The following is an 18,241-nucleotide window of genomic DNA, read 5'->3' as shown; positions in this document are numbered from 1 at the left end:
CTAACTAGACTAAATGTCAGCCTACCTTTATTGTGTTATATTTTACACTGTCTTATGATTCTAAATGCCATTACTAGAAGACTGGAGTCATATTGTCTGGGTAATGCAGAGTGGAGTTTGATTTACCTTAACTAAACAGAGAAGTTTGTTTCTATCAGGTGAGATTTTTACAGTTTTCTTGACGTCTCCCATTTTAAATAATAAATTTGTTTTAGAAAAGCTTTAATTTGCAGAAAAAAATTGAAGATAATACAGACATTTTCCATGTACTTTACACTCAGTATCCCTGATTATTAAAAACTTTATATTTATATGGTATAATACATTTATTAAAAAATCATAGTTTGTAGGTTTCCTTCTATAAAAATATCCTGGTCTTTACCTATTCAATCACCATCCCCCAAATTTTGACAGCTCGTGGTCTGTTTTCCATTTTTGCAGTTTTGCCTTTTCCAGAATATCACATAAATGGTCATATATTGTAGTCTTCTCAAAGCAATTTCCTTCACCTAGTAATATATGTTAATCAATCATTCATGTTTTGTTTGGTGTGATTGCTAATTCTTTTATGTTGCTGAGTTAAGTATTCCACTGGATGGATGTACCCCATTTGTTTATCTATTGAACAATATCATATATGTTTCTGGTGATTATAAATAACTATGATTTCTCCCTTCAGAAATGAAGGAGAAATAAAGATATTCTTAGATGAAGAAAAACTAAAATAATTTGCCACTAGCAAACAGATCATTAAATATTTACTAAAGGAAGTTCTTCAGACATGAAGAAAACTATAGCAGAAAAAAATATTTGGGAAGTAAGAAAGAAGAAAGAAAAATGGAAAGTGAAAATACAGGTTCATACAACTGATATTCACCTTGTGGGTTTTAGAAATTGTGTTTGGTAATTGAATCACAAATTAGTGCACCATTTGATATCAAGACAATGATATTTAATATTAATAGTAGGGAAGTTAAGGGGATATTAATAGAACTGTTTCCACAATGCACTCAGAGAGGCAAAATGTTGATATCTGGAGGGTATAATAAGATTATACACATATATCCTTATATCCCAGAGCAAACACTGTGAAAAACATACAAAATAATACACTTAAAAATACTATCTATAAGGTAAAACTCTAAAAAATGTTCAAGTAACCCACAGGAAGATAAAAAAAAGAGAAACAGAGAAATGAGTACCAGAGAAAATAAGCAGAAAACAAATAATAAAATGGTATAATAAGCTCTAACATATCAATACTCTTCTTAAATGTAAGTGGTTTAAATACAAGAATCTAAAGAGACTGGCAAAGCAAATTTTTTTTAAATTAATGACCCAACTATTCAACCACAAGCTTTTAACAAGAAGCTCTATTTTCACTTTAAAATTAACAAGATAAGTAGGTTGACAGTAAAAGGATGGGAAAATATATTATTCAACATTAATGAAAAAAGTAGGAGTAGCTATATTAACATCTGATAAGGTAGACTTCAGAGCAAAGAAAATTGTGAGACAAAAAAGACTATATAATGATTAAAAGATCAAAGATCAGTCTACCAGGAAGATGTAATGACCTTAAACGTGTACACCTCACATATTAGGGCCTCAAAATGTATGCAGCAAAATTGTTATCACTGAAATAAATGATAACAAATCACTCATGATAGCTGGAAACCTTAAACATCCTCTTTTCAGCAACCGATAGAACTACTGGGCAAAAAAATCAGCAAAGATATACAATAATTGAATCAGCCAATAGAATCTATGTGACATTTATAGAACATTCCAAATAACGACAACCAAATGCATATTCTTACGACACACCCATGGAATATTCTCTAAGAGAGACAATATCCTCAGCCATAAAACTTTCATACATTTAAAATTTGAAACCTTACAGAGTGTATTCTCTGGCAACGTAGAATCAAATTAAAAATCAAATAATAGGACAAACCCTAAATATGTAAGATACTAAACTACATGGTTCTATTTAGAACCATAAATGATGGGTCTTAAAAGAAAATTAACTATGTGTAGAACTACAAGAAAAGCAAGTTGCTATATATCAAAATATGTGAGATGAAGCTAAAGCAGTGCTAGGGGTATATTTATAACACTAAATGTTTACAGTAGAAAAGATTAAAAAAAATAAATCAATAATCTAAATCTGTCCTAAAGAAACTAAAAAAAGAGAGAAAAAAATACCCAAAGCTAGCTAGAAAAAGAAATAATAATACAAAAATCCTTGAGATTCAAAACAGCAAGAGAAAATACAAGTGAAAAAAGATGATTCTCCAAAAAAATCAATACAATTGATAAGAATCTAGCAAGACTGACATAAGTAAAAAGAAGATACAAATCACCAATATCAATAATGAAATAAGATATATCACTTAAGATAGTATAGCTATTAAAAATATTAAATAAATACTATTAAAAACTTTGTACTGTGAATTCAAAAAATTGTAAGAAACAGACCAATTCTGTGAGAAGTTTAAACTACCAAAACTCGATGAAGATGAAATAAACAATCTGAAGTGTCCTGTAATCATGGAAGAAATTGAATTTATAAATTAAAAACTCCCTGTATAGAAATATTCAGCCCCAGTTGGTTTCAGTGGAGAAGTCTATCAAACATCAAGAAAGATGTAACATCAATTTTATACCATCTCTTCAGAAAATAGAGTTCATTACCTTGATACCAAAACCAAAGATAATGCAAAATAAGAAAACTATAGATCAATATCTCATGTGAAAAAGGAAGTAAAATCCTCAACAAAATATTGGTAAATAGAACCCAACAACATACAAAGATAATTATGTACCAGGATCAATTGGAATTATTCCATTTGTACAAGCCCAGTGCAACATTAGAAAATCAGTCAATGTAATTTCATGATATCAATAAAGAATAATTGTATGATGATATAGAGTAATGTAAAGAAAAGCATTTGACAATATTTGACACTCATGCATAAACACTTAGGAAACTTAAAACAGAGGGAATCGTCCTCAATTTTTATAAAGGGCATCTACAAAAAACCATGCAGTTAACACCATACTTAACAGTGAGTTATTGGACACTTTTCCCCTAATATAGGGAACAAGGTAAAGGACAGATACACTCACTACTCTTAATTAACATAGTGCTGGAAGTTCTAGTCATTGAAATAGGAAAGAAAAAAAATTAAATGGTACTTTGGAAAGGAAGCAATAAAATGGCCCCTATTGCAGGTGGTATGATTGCCTAATTAAGAAATTCCAAGGAATCTGCAAAAGTACTTCTAGAACTAACAAATGAGTGCAGAAATGTTGTAGAATAAAAATTAAAAAATAAACATTATTTACATTTCTGTATACCAATGAAAAACATGAAGAAACCAAAATTAAAAACACAATACTACCTAACTTCATTTATCCAAGAAAATACATTTTATTATTATTATTATTATTATACTTTAGGTTTTATGGTACATGTGCACAATGTGCAGGTAAGTTACATATGTATACATGTGCCATGCTGGTGCGCTGCACCCACCAACTCGTCATCTAGCATTAGGTATATCTCCCAATGCTATCCCTCCCCCCTCCCCCCACCCCACAACAGTCCCTGAAGTGTGATGTTCCCCTTCCTATGTCCATGTGTTCTCATTGTTCAATTCCCACCTATGAGTGAGAATATGCGGTGTTTGGTTTTTTGTTCTTGCGATAGTTTACTGAGAATGATGATTTCCAATTTCATCCATGTCCCTACAAAGGACATGAACTCATCATTTTTTATGGCTGCATAGTATTCCATGGTGTATATGTGCCACATTTTCTTAATCCAGTCTATCATTGTTGGACATTTGGGTTGGTTCCATGTCTTTGCTATTGTGAATAATGCCGCAATAAACATACGTGTGCATGTGTCTTTATAGCAGCATGATTTATAGTCCTTTGGGTATATACCCAGTAATGGGATGGCTGGGTCGAATGGAATTTCTAGTTCTAGATCCCTGAGGAATTGCCACACTGACTTCCACAATGGTTGAACTAGTTTACAGTCCCACCAACAGTGTAAAAGTGTTCCTATTTCTCCACATCCTCTCCAGCACCTGTTGTTTCGTGACTTTTTAATGATTGCCATTCTAACTGGTGTGAGATGGTATCTCATTGTGGTTTTGATTTGCATTTCTCTGATGGCCAGTGATGGTGAGCATTTTTTCATGTGTTTTTTGGCTGCATAAATGTCTTCTTTTGAGAAGTGTCTGTTCATGTCCTTCGCCCACTTTTTGATGGGGTTGTTTGTTTTTTTCTTGTAAATTTGACTGAGTTCATTGTAGATTCTGGATATTAGCCCTTTGTCAGATGAGTAGGTTGCGAAAATTTTCTCCCATTTTGTAGGTTGCCTGTTCACTCTGATGGTAGTTTCTTTTGCTGTGCAGAAGCTCTTGAGTTTAATTAGATCCCATTTGTCAATTTTGGCTTTTGTTGCCATTGCTTTTGGTGTTTTAGACATGAAGTCCTTGCCCATGCCTATGTCCTGAATGGTAATGCCTAGGTTTTCTTCTAGGGTTTTTATGGTTTTAGGTCTAACATTTAAGTCATTAATCCATCTTGAATTGATTTTTATATAAGGTGTAAGGAAGGGATCCAGTTTCAGCTTTCTACATATGGCTAGCCAGTTTTCCCAGTACCATTTATTAAATAGGGAATTCTTTCCCCATTTCTTGTTTTTCTCAGCTTTGTCAAAGATCAGATAGTTGTAGATATGTGGCATTATTTCTGAGGGCTCTGTTCTGTTCCATTTATCTATATCTCTGTTTTGGTACCAGTACCATGCTGTTTTGGTTACTGTAGCCTTGTAGTATAGTTTGAAGTCAGGTAGTGTGATGCCTCCAGCTTTGTTCTTTTGGCCTAGGATTGACTTGGTGATGCAGGCTCTTTTTTGGTTCCATATGAACTTTAAAGTAGTTTTTTCCAATTCTGTGAAGAAAGTCATTGGTAGCTTGATGGGGATGGCATTGAATCTGTAAATTACCTTGGGAAGGATGGTCATTTTCACGATATTGATTCTTTCTACCCATGAGCATGGAATGTTCTTCCATTTGTTTGTATCCTCTTTTATTTCCTTGAGCAGTGGTTTGTAGTTCTCCTTGAAGAGGTCCTTCACATCCCTTGTAAGTTGGATTCCTAGGTATTTTATTCTCTTTGAAGCAATTGTGAATGGGAGTTCACTCATGATTTGGCTCTCTGTTTGTCTGTTATTGATGTATAAGAATGCTTGTGATTTTTGTACATTGATTTTGTATCCTGAGACTTTGCTGAAGTTGCTTATCAGCTTAAGGAGATTTTGGGCTGAGACAATGGGGTTTTCTAGATATACAATCATGTCATCTGCAAACAGGGACAATTTGACTTCCTCTTTTCCTAATTGAATACCCTTGATTTCCTTCTCCTGCCTAATTGCCCTGGCCAGAACTTCCAACACTATGTTGAATAGAAGTGGTGAGAGAGGGCATCCCTGTCTTTTGCCAGTTTTCAAAGGGAATGCTTCCAGTTTTTGCCCATTCAGTATGATATTGGCTGTGGGTTTGTCATAGATAGCTCTTATTATTTTGAGATACGTCCCATCAATACCTAATTTATTGAGAGTTTTTAGCATGAAGGGTTGTTGAATTTTGTCAAAGGCCTTTTCTGCATCTATTGAGATAATCATGTGGTTTTTGTCTTTGGTTCTGTTTATATGCTGGATTACATTTATTGATTTGCGTATATTGAACCAGCCTTGCATCCCAGGGATGAAGCCCACTTGATCATGGTGGATAAGCTTTTTGATGTGCTGCTGGATTCTGTTTGCCAGTATTTTATTGAGGATTTTTGCATCAATGTTCATCTAGGTTATTGGTCTAAAATTCTCTTTTTTTGTTGTGTCTCTGCCAGGCTTTGGTATCAGGATGATGCTGGCCTCATAAAATGAGTTAGGGAGGATTCCCTATTTTTCTATTGATTGGAATAGTTTCAGAAGGAATGGTACCAGTTCCTCCTTGTACCTCTGGTAGAATTTGGCTGTGAACCCATCTGGTCCTGGACTTTTTTTGGTTGGTAAGCTATTCATTATTGCCACAATTTCAGCTCCTGTTATTGGTCTATTCAGAGATTCAACTTCTTCCTGGTTTAGTCTTGGGAGGGTGTATGTGTTGAGGAATTTATCCATTTCTTCTAGATATTCTAGTTTATTTGCGTAGAGGTGTTTGTAGTATTCTCTGATGGTAGTTTGTATCTCTGTGGGATCGGTGGTGATATCCCCTTTATCATTTTTCATTGCATCTATTTGATTCTTCTCTCTGTTTTTCTTTATTAATCTTGCTAGTGGTCTATCAATTTTGTTCATCCTTTCAAAAAACCAGCTCCTGGATTCATTAATTTTTTGAAGGGTTTTTTGTGTCTCTATTTCTTTCAGTTCTGCTCTGATTTTACTTATTTCTTGCCTTCTGCTAGCTTTTGAATGTGTTTGCTCTTGTTTTTCTAGTTCTTTTAATTGTGATGTTAGGGTGTCAATTTTGGATCTTTCCTGCTTTCTCTTGTGGGCATTTAGTGCTATAAATTTCCCTCTACACACTGCTTTGAATGCATCCCAGAGATTCTGGTATGTTGTGTCTTGGTTCTCGTTGGTTTCAAAGAACATCTTTATTTCTGCCTTCATTTCATTATGTACCCAGTAGTCATTCAGGAGCAGGTTGTTCAGTTTCCATGTAGTTGAGCGGTTTTGAGTGAGATTCTTAATCCTGAGTTCTAGCTTGATTGCACTGTGATCTGAGAGATAGTTTGTTATAATTTCTGTTTTTCTACATTTATTGAGGAGAGCTTTACTTCCAAGTATGTGGTCAATTTTGGAATAGGTGTGATGTGGTGCTGAAAAAAATGTATATTCTGTTGATTTGGGGTGGAGAGTTCTGTAGATGTCTATTAGGTCCGCTTGGTGCAGAGCTGAGTTCAATTCCTGGGTATCCTTGTTGACTTTCTGTCTCGTTGATCTGTCTAATGTTGACAGTGGGGTGTTAAAGTCTCCCATTATTAATGTGTGGGAGTCTAAGTCTCTTTGTAGGTCACTCAGGACTTGCTTTATGAATCTGGGTGCTCCTGTATTGGGTGCATATATATTTAGGATAGTTAGCTCTTCTGGTTGAATTAATCCCTTTACCATTATGTAATGGCCTTCTTTGTCTCTTTTGATCTTTGTTGGTTTAAAGTCTGTTTTATCAGAGACTAGGATTGCAACCCCTGCCTTTTTTTGTTTTCCATTTGCTTGGTAGATCTTCCTCCATCCTTTCATTTTGAGCCTATGTGTGTCTCTGCACATGAGATGGGTTTCCTGAATACAGCACACTGATGGGTCTTGAGTCTTTATCCAATTTGCCAGTCTGTGTCTTTTAATTGGAGCATTTAGTCCATTTACGTTTAAAGTTAATATTGTTATGTGTGAATTTTTTCCTGTCATTATGATGTTAGCTGGTTATTTTGCTCGTTAGTTGATGCAGTCTCTTCCTAGTCTGGATGGTCTTTACATTTTGGCATGATTTTGCAGTGGCTGGTACCGGTTGTGCCTTTCCATGTTTAGCGCTTCCTTCAGGAGCTCTTTTAGGGCAGGCCTGCTGGTGACAAAATCTCTCAGCATTTGCTTGTCTGTAAAGTATTTTATTTCTCCTTCACTTATGAAGCTTAGTTTGGCTGGATATGAAATTCTGGGTTGAAAATTCTTTTCTTTAAGAATGTTGAATATTGGCCCCCACTCTCTTCTGGCTTGTAGGGTTTCTGCCGAGAGATCCGCTGTTAGTCTGATGGGCTTCCCTTTGATGGTAACCCGACCTTTCTCTCTGGCTGCCCTTAACATTTTTTCCTTCATTTCAACTTTGATGAATCTGATAATTACGTGTTTTGGAGTTGCTCTTCTCGAGGAGTATCTTTGTGGCGTTCTCTGTATTTCCTGAATCTGAATGTTGGCCTGCCTTGCTAGATTGGGGAAGTTCTCCTGGATAATATCCTGCAGAGTGTTTTCCAACTTGTTTCCATTCTCCCCGTCACTTTCAGGTACACCAATCAGACGTAGATTTTGTCTTTTCACATAGTCCCACATTTCTTGGAGGCTTTGCTCGTTTCTTTTTATTCTTTTTTCTCTAAACTTCCCTTCTCGCTTCATTTCATTCATTTCATCTTCCAGGGCTGATACCCTTTCTTCCATTTGATTGCATCGGCTCCTGAGGCTTCTGCATTCTTCACGTAGTTCTCGAGCCTTGGTTTTCAGCTCCATCAGCTCCTTTAAGCACTTCTCTGTATTGGTTATTCTAGTTATACATTCTTCTAAATTTTTTTCAAAGTTTTCAACTTCTTTGCCTTTGGTTTGAATATCCTCCCGTAGCTCGGAGTAATTTGATCATCTGAAGCCTTCTTCTCTCAGCTCGTCAAAGTCATTCTCCGTCCAGCTTTGTTCCGTTGCTGGTGAGGAACTGCGTTCCTTTGGAGGAGGAGAGGTACTCTGCTTTTTAGAGTTTCCAGTTTTTCTGCTCTGTTTTTTCCCCATCTTTGTGGTTTTATCTACTTTTGGTCTTTGATGATGGTGATGCACAGATGGGTTTTTGGTGTGGATGTCCTTTCTGTTAGTTTTCCTTCTAACAGACAGGACCCTCAGCTGCAGGTCTGTTGGAGTGCCTGGCCGGCCGTGTAAGGTGTCAGTCTGCCCCTGCTGGGGGGTGCCTCCCAGTTAGGCTGCTTGGGGGTCAGGGGTCAGGGACCCACTTGAGGAGGCAGTCTGCCCACTCTCAGATCTCCAGCTGCGTGCTGGGAGAACCACTGCTCTCCTCAAAGCTGTCAGACAGGGACATTTAAGTCTGCAGAGGTTACTGCTGTCTTTTTGTTTGTCTGTGCCCTGCCCCCAGAGGTGGAGCCTACAGAGGCAGGCAGGCCTCCTTGAGCTGTGGTGGGCTCCACCCAGTTCAAGCTTCCCGGCTGCTTTGTTTACCTAAGCGAGCCTGGGCAATGGCGGGCGCCCCTCCCCCAGCCTCGCTGCTGACTTGCTGTTTGATCTCAGACTGCTGTGCTAGCAATCAGCGAGTCTCCGTGGGCGTAGGACCCTCTGAGCCAGGTGCGGGCTATACTCTCCTGGGGCACCGTTTCCTAAGCCAGTCGGAAAAGCACAGTATGCCAGTGGGAGTGGCCCGATTTTCCAGGTGCCGTCTGTCACCCCTGGAAAGGGAACTCCCTGACCCCTTGCACTTCCCGAGGGAGGCAATGCCTCGCCCCTGCTTTGGCTGGCGCAGGGTGCACTCACCCACTGACCTGCGCCCACTGTCTGGCACTCCCTAGTGAGATGAACATGGTACCTCAGATGGAAATGCAGAAATCACCTGTCTTCTGCGTTGCTCGTGCTGGGAGCTGTAGACCGGAGCTGTTCCTATTCGGCCATCTTGGCTCCTCCCCCGGTACATTTTTTTTTTTTTTGAGATGGAATTTCACTCTTGTTGCCCAGGCTAGAGTGCAATGGAGCGATCTCGGCTCACAGCAATCTCTGCCTCCCTGGTTCAAGCTATTCTCCTGCCTCAGCCTCCTGAGTAGCTGGATTACAGGCATATGCCACCATGCCCAGCTAATTTTTTATTTTTAGTAGAGGTGGGATTTCTCCATGTTGGTCAGACTGGTCTCAAATTCCTGACTGCAGGTCGTTCGCCTGCCAAAGTGGTGGGATTACAGGTGTGAGCCACCGCGCCTGGCCAGAAAATACATTTTTAGGGTATTCATTGATAAAAACATATCTACAGAATTTCTATGTTGAGAATTAATGATTGCTTATGAAAAATCAAAGGCCTAAATAAGTGGAAACATATATATTCATGAATTGGGAGAATCAACATAGTAAAAATGTAAATTATCTCCAAATTGATTCATAGATTGTATGCATTTTCTATCAAAATCTTAGCAAGAATCTGCATTTTTGAAAACAGAGACACACATTCTAAAATTTATATCGAATAGCATGGAACCTAGATTACCTTACAAATTCTGTATAAAAAAATAATAAAATAGGAAGAACTACTCTATGCAATATTATAGATTACTATGTAAGTACAGTAATCAAGACAGTGTAATGGGATATTGGTGGAGAGACGTTTTGATGAACTGGACAAAATAGAGTGTCCAGAAATGGACCCACACAAATATCCTCAATTGCTTTGTTTTTTACAAAGATGCAAAAACAATTCAATAGAGAATATATAACCTTTTCAACAAACAGTACTGGAATAACTGAGCTTCCATAGTCCAAAAAAATGAAAATTGTCATAAACCTCATAATTAAATAAAATTTAACTCAAATTGTATTATTGATATAAAAATATAAAGTTTTTAGAATAATAATATGGAAAAATATTTGGGGTCTAGGCAAAGAGTCTGACGTGAAACCAAACACATTATCTATAAAAATAAACATTAACCAATCAAAACCCATCAAAAGTGAAAAATTAGCTTTGTGAAGGCCAATGCAAAAAAGATGAAAAGACAAGCCATAGACTTGGACAAAATATTTATAAACCACATATTTGACCAAAAACTAGTGTCAAGAATATACAAAGAACTTTCAAAACTCAACAGTAGCAAAACAACCTATACAAATGAACAAAAGACATGAACAGACATTTAAACGAAAGTCATGAACAGACGTTTAAACCAAGAGGATATACAGATGGCACATACGCACATGAAGAGATGTTCAACATCATTAGCCATCAGGGAAATGCAAATTAAAACCAAAGTGAGACATCACTACGCACTTTTTAGAATGGTTAAAGTAAAAAATAGTAATGACACCAAATTGTGGCAAAGATGCAGAGAACGTGAATCACCCTTGGATTGCTAATGGGAATGTAAAATGGTACAGCATTTTACATTTTATCTGGAAAGCCGTTTGGCACTCTCTTGTAAAACTAGACATGCAATTACCATTCAATCTAGCATTTGCAATCCTGGGTATTCATCTCAGAGAAATGAAACTGATGTTCACATAAAAACCTGTGTAGGCATGTTCACAGCAGTTGGAAGGAGTCCAGATGTTCTTTTAAAAAACAAACAAAGAGATGAATGGTTTAAAATCTGAGAGAGATACATATATATAACTCAGCAACATAAAGGAATGTAGTAATGATATAGGCAACAATTTGAATAAAGTCCCAAGGAAGTATGCTTACTTGAAAAAAAAATTCCACAATTCTACATACTGTATGATTCCATTTATATAACAGTTTTTGTTTTGTTTGTTTTGTTTTGTTTTGTTTTGAGACAGAGTCTCGCTCTGTCACCAGGCTGGAGTGCAGTAGAGTGATCTTGGCTCACTGAAACCTCTGCCTCCCGGGTTCAAGCGATTCTCCTGCCTCAGCCTCCCGAATAGCTGGGACAACAGGCGTGCGCCACCATGCCCAGCCAATATTTGTATTTTTAGTAGAGACGGGGTTTCACCATGTTGGTCAGGATGGTCTCGATCTCTTGACCTCGTGATCCTCCTGCCTTGGCCTCCAAAAGTGCTCGGATTACAGATGTGAGCCACTGCGTCCAGCCTAACAGTTTTGAAATGAAAAAAAAAGAAAAAGAAAGAAAGAAATGGAGAACAGATTATTTAATGGTGACCAGAGGCTAGGGACCAAGTAGGAAGGAAGAAGTGGCAGTAATTAAAAAAGAACTCCAAGGTCCTTGTCGTGTTGGGATTTTCAGTATCTTTATTGTGGCATTGGGTACACTAGTGTCTACAGGTGCCATAATTGTGTAGATGTAAATATACAAACAAACAGGTACAAATAAAACTGGGGAAATCTGTATAAAATTGGTGGGTTATATCAATGTAAATAACTTGGTTGTGATAGTATACCATAGCTTTGCAAGTTGTTACCGTTGGGTAAAACTGAATAAAGGACACATGTAATCTTTTTGTATTATTTCTTTAAAGTTTATGTGAGTCTAGAATTGTTTCAATTAAAATGTCAATTAGAAAATCATGGAGCCATATCAAATAGACACAGGAACCATCTTGAAGGGACTTCTATTTGTCAAATCCAGGACAATAATAGCATCAAAAATAATTATAATAACAAAACCCATTGAAAACAATAACTACCCATGAGCCATATAGATTCAAATAAATAAGTGGGGAGATAGAAAAACTGCTTTAAAGATGTCAACTAATAATAACAGAAAGTATAGATGCTAAAACACATGGGGGACATTTTTTATGAAGAATATGATATTTATATAATCTATTCCTAAATTACTTATTAACTGCAGAAGAAAAGTAATAACTTCATGGTGAAGAAACCTGAGGAATAACACAAAAATCATTAAATGTAAAAATCACCAATATTAGAACAAAATAACATATGCCTCCTTATAAGATGTATGTAGAAATACATGTCACTTCTATTTTATTCCTGACCACAACGTATAATCTAAATTTAATCACAAGGAAACACGCAAATTCAGATAAAGGGGCATTCTACAAACTGTCTTTTCCTAACTCTCAAAAATGTCAATGACAAGAAACAAGGAAATGTTGAGAATGTATTCCAGAATAAAGAACACTAAAGGGCCATGAGAATGAAATCATGAGTTGGTCCAGGTTTTCATCCTGCTTCAAGAAAAGATCATTATAGCAGAAATTATTGGAATAATCAATGAAATTAAATGCTGATTATGATTCAGACAGCAATTTTGCACCACTGATAATTTTTTTAATTTTCAAAACTTCACTTTATTTATAAAAGTGAATGTCTTTATTCTTAGGAACTAGATGCTGAAGTATTTAGGGATGAAGAGACATTGTTTCTCTAACTTATTCTTAAATAGTTCAGCAAAGTAAAATAATTTGTGTGTGTGTGCACCTGTGCACACACATGCAGGAACTTGTATATAAGACAAGAAAGTGAGGAAAAGGAAAGAGAGAGAAAGACAGAGAGGAAAGAGATTAAAATGTGAACAATAGTGAATGCAGGTAAAGGGCATATGGGAATTCCTGCACTAGTCTTGGAACTTTTCTGTACATGAGAAATTATAACCAAACAAGTAGTTATGAAAAACTGTGTAGTGTATTAGACAATTAAATATCAGAAAGTTCTGTGGCCCAAATATTTCTATAAGCATGGACATGTTCTCAAATATATTTTAAAAATGGAAGTTTAATGATATGGCATAATTCACACACAAAATTTGAATGCACACATGGTTTTGACAATGATTGTAGGTAACAATTCAAATTTTTATTTGTTATTCTTTTTCTTTTGCTTGTTGCTGTAATTTCTCTGAAACACATTTTGTTTTTTTAATAAAAATATTTTTAAAGTTATATAAAAACAAAATACTCTTTCACTATACACATTCCAGGAATAAGCTTTTTTTTTTTTTTAATGTGTTCTTTTAGGGTGTAATTTTTAGTATTGGGCTATCAAACTTTAGAGTGGCGACTGTATTCCATTGCTTACCAGTGGTAATCAACAGTGAGTTTACTCTACCCCTGTTATCTAGTTTTCTCCCCTGAGAGTATTTAGTCTTGATTCACTAGAGCTATGTTGGTGTGCCACTAAAATAAGAATTCAAAAAGGAAAGGTTTTGTTAACTCTAACATAAATGTTCATACAAACTAAACAGTACAGAACCAGTGTTACAAAACACACACACAAACACAACACATGCACAAACAAACATTAAATTTAAGCCATTTATTCTTGATATATAAAATGGAATAACTAAACGGATTCTTCAAATTCTAAACTCTCAAACTAATACATAAAACGTTCAAGTATATAAAATAAATTTTGGCTTGTTCAATAAAACACTAGCATACTATACTGACTTTTCTGGGTTTTGTCAGGTATACAAGTGATCTAATATTACATGAAATCTGAGCACCAAATGGGAATTGAATAACCTTTTTTTAATGGGTGAATGGAATAATAATTCACACATTATTTTTTATGAATATGTTAACAAAATTTTAACAACCGCCAAATCCCTTTTATAATGACATATTTTAAGTCAGCTGGGTATAAGAACATATTACAAAGAGATGTCATCCTCTTACCAAAAGGTCACAGTTCATCCCCCGTGTACCACTTGCCTTTTAAGAATGCATTAAAGGTAGTAAGTAACAGAGCTTTCAAGGCACTCAGCAAAGAATTTACATATGAAAATTTAGGAGGTGGCAGTCACTCAACAGTGGCAGAATTCTATAAAGATATTGAATGACTGAAAGTGTAAGTTTCTCTCTGTAGAGCCTTTCTCAAGCATGGTTTTATACAATCAGCATAATGCAACTTCATAACTGGTTTATATGAAATATACTCTGCAGCTTTTCACATTAAATTATTCTTGTTTCTACTAGGTAGTTCTTAAACTGCAAATTCCTACTGTAACAATTGATATAGAATCATGTGCTTTCTTTCTTTTTGCTGTTGCTGAGAAAAGAAAAACAGAATTGTAACCATCTCTGAATATGCAACCTCCGTGAAGTACCATAACTGTTTTCTTTTCTTTGACTTTCGAAACCAATTAGGCTATAACCTTGCATTTGATTATCTTTTAATATGTCAAATTATATAAATAAGAGAGCTACGGCTATTTGAGAATATGCAACACACACACACCTACACACACACCAATCCCCTCTAAGCAGAGTAATTGTAGTATTAATCCTATCACTGTATTCTTCATACACAAGTATGTAAAACTTAATGACTAATGAAATAAAAAGAGTTAAAAAGAATCATTTATTTTTAAGCCAGACAATAGAAGAGACAGCAAAATTGAAAAGTGAATTAAAGTTAATAAAATAGTGTAAGAAAGAAACCTATTTTACAAATTGGCCATGTAGTAAAATACAGAATTTGGGAAGAATAGTTGGAATTTAATGTGGTCTCTAAGCAGCTTGAGATATTGAACTCATTTTTATCTTCTCACAGAAAAAGAAAGAAGAAATCTAGGTTGTAACAGAAGCAGTGAAAATTATCATTATCATCAACTATTTATTGAGCACTGTCTATGTGCATAGATTCACAATTACAGTCATTGATCAAAAGCAGGTAAGGTAATGCTGACCTTGGAAAATCTCAACATGGTGAAAAAAGTAAACAAGCAACTACAAGTAATTCTTTGTGTTCAAACGAGGACTCTTTTTGGGGGAAGGGAGAAGTAAGGCGGAGAAATTACTTTATTTAAATGGCTAATACATGATTAACATGTTTTTGAAGTATGAGTTCATGCTTGGAATACAGCTTCATGTTGCATGCCTATTTCAGATTCTGTTTCATTGTCTTATACATTTATCAACATTTGCTTAGAAAGAATGACTATTTTCTCTATTCCGTCTTCTCCTGTAGCTTACCCTCTATTTCTATGTTTCATTATTCAAAATATTCTTCCACACATGCATTTCTTTTCCTCAACCTGCTTTCTAATGTGTGAAGCTGTTTCATCAGATAAGAAAACTTCACTTTTCCAGTTATAATAATAACCTCTTAGCATTGGAAGATGACTTCCAATTCCTTCCATATATAGAAATTTCTTCTATAACCTGATAATACTGTTTAGAATGTTACTACTCCTAATAATTATGAACCCTTTAGTGGTGATGTCTTAGTATTGTAATTCTCAGTGGGTGATGAAAAAATGATGTCCAAACTCAATATTTCTTAATTAAACATAATCATTCATTTTAGGATAGGAGTATAATGAAGACTCTTATGGAGTCAGGCTACATGATCCCAGAAACTATACTTTATTCTTCTAATCCAAAATTATAAATGTGATTTTGTAGTTTTCCTATTCCCTTTGATATTTCCAGCTTTTCTATGTTTTTGAATGCCAACATAGTATGATAGATACAAGGATCCCTGGCATACTAACCAACATGTATATTTCTTGAAACTTGAAAAAAGTTATCTCACATGTATAAAGATGAGAAATTTCTATTCATGTATATAAGCAATATCAGAAATTCTCATGGGAGGTGAAGAAATTTAGTTTTGTTCAAGCCAAGTCATTGCATTAGATCCTACAGAAGAGGCATTGTTTATGTGTTTTTACAACTCATTATTCTTTCTCTAACACTGCTTGCAGTATATAACCAGTTCTTAAATTTGATGCTTTTACTGTACCAATGTTTTTTCAGTTGCTAAAGTATCATAACTCATAGACACCCTAAGGAACTCCTACTGTGAATATGTTAGCTCTGAAAGATTGTTCTCCATACTGATGCTCTTGCATGATGGAGAAAGAAAGTATTCCAGAGGCAAACCTTCATTTTGCAGAGGAACACATTTAGGTGCAGAAAAATAAAATAAACTGCCTAATCTCACACAATAATAAATTAGTGCTCTTTCCAGGTCTAGAACTCAAATGTATTGGCTCACATTCCACTCTTAATTTCATTATTCAAGTATATTCAAGATATTACTACTAGTCAAAGTTTGAAATAAATTTCTAAACTCAGTCTTCTTGGTTTTACATTTCCTAGGTTTTCAGAGATACTCAACACGAGTTGTTTAGAAATGATCTGGGGAAAGCATGGATTTGTGTGTTTGGATCTCTCTAGATTGATTCAGCCTGCAGAGTCTTTTATTTTCGGAACTTAGATTTTATTACAAATTAAATGGGAATGCCCCACTGGAGGTAATGCTGATTAATACATTCAGCATTAGCTGTTGAGAATATCACTCTGTTTACTGTGATGAGGAAGAAGAGGTCTCATCCACATTGGACTTCAGTGGTTTATATCTGGAGGTTTACATAGATTTATATCTGCAATAGATAGTATGTAATTATCTAGGTCCCAGAAAGTTCTACGAAGTTTAAATGGAGTCATTGAAAAATATTCATCTAGATAGCTGAGGCTGTATGAGAATGAGGTTGAAAAGGAGGACTGGAAGCAGTGGCTGTTGGCAAATTATAGCTACTTCTAGGGAAAGCCTTGCGAACTTTCAAGTGTGGTAATTATCTGCTTTGACTGCCTAACAATATCTTTGTGACTCTTCAAAAGCAAGATGTATCTACACAGATTATTTTTCCCACTTACAACACATGAAAATATCAGAAGCTCACTGATTTTATCATCATGGTAGACTTTACAAAAAAAGTAGTAGAGACCCACCTTATGTATAGTTAAAAAAAAGAAATTGTCAACTTTTGAGCAACAGGTTTAACATAAAAATTCTTTCTTTCTTTCGACAGGATTACAGTTGGTTGTCCAGGCTGGAGTACAGCAGCATGGTCATAGCTCACTAGAGCCTCCAACTCCTTGGTTCAAGCACTCTTCCTATTTCTGCATAGCTAGGACTACAGGCACATGCCACTACACCTGCCTACTTTTTAAAATTGTATTTTTATATATAGAGTCGGGATCTTGCTTTGTTGCCCAGGGTGGTCTCAAACTTCCGGCCTCAAGTGATCGAACTCAGCCTCCCAAAGTGCTGAGATTATAGGTGTGAGCCAATGTGCCCAGCCTAAATTTAGATTCTGAATTAAGGAATAAAGTGAAACTTGATTAATGGAAAAGCGATTCTTCATTTAGAAAAAATCATGGTTTGTTATTAGTTTTCCTTTATTTCTTAGCTCTGCTGCTCCATCTGCAAAGTAGAACAATAGCTAGTCTTTTTTCATAAATCTGAAGTTACCTGTAATGAAATGAGATAGACCATGTTTAATTCTCTATCTCCCCACTATTATGTAGGTTGCGTGAAAATTGTGTATTTGTTACTATATTCCAGAAATCAGCACAGTGCATACTACAATGTTCTTCATTATTACTTATGATTAAGTAAATGAATGAATGCATTATTGACTAAATTCAAACATTGACAGAAAACCACTTTTATATTCCCTAGGTTAAAAAAAAAACTAAATTCCTAAATTATAAAAGGAAGACAGTCTTATGGTAATGAAATGACACCTTGATTCAGCTTAAAAAAAATTAAATTCGCATATGTGTTCTATCAGTATAGACCAGATTTTTTATTTTTTTTTTCCCCAAAGCAAGTACTTTAATAGAGAAAAAAAGGGTTTGGGTAATGAAATTTCACTAACAAGGATGGTGAATTATGTTTTTTAAACATACATTATAGGCCATGAGAGGTAGCTCACTCCTGTAATCCCAGCACTTCGGGAGGCCAAGGTGGGCGGATCATCTGAGGTCAGGAGTTCAAGACCAGTCCGGCCAACATGATGAAACCCC

At 35.6% G+C, this 18,241-nt stretch overlaps 1 long non-coding RNA gene across 2 annotated transcripts in view; it reads right to left on the bottom strand.

Moving 5' to 3' along the window:
- LOC129060009 (uncharacterized) overlaps positions 1-18,241 on the bottom strand; it is a 46,963-nt gene that overhangs the window by 1,170 nt on the left and 27,552 nt on the right. Inside the window, exon 6 of one of the 2 annotated variants that reach the window (XR_008526315.2) lies at positions 11,201-11,588. The exons of the other annotated variant lie outside the window; for it this stretch is intronic. This is a non-coding gene — a long non-coding RNA (uncharacterized LOC129060009). Of the gene's footprint in view, positions 1-11,200; positions 11,589-18,241 lie in introns of those variants that run through there. 2 annotated transcript variants of the gene reach the window in all.

This window comes from Pongo abelii, chromosome 5, assembly GCF_028885655.2.
Source record: "Pongo abelii isolate AG06213 chromosome 5, NHGRI_mPonAbe1-v2.0_pri, whole genome shotgun sequence".
NCBI classification, from domain to species: Eukaryota; Metazoa; Chordata; class Mammalia; order Primates; family Hominidae; genus Pongo; species Pongo abelii.
The sequence above is the reverse complement of the archived record's forward strand: the minus strand, read 5'-3'. Positions and strand labels throughout refer to the sequence as shown.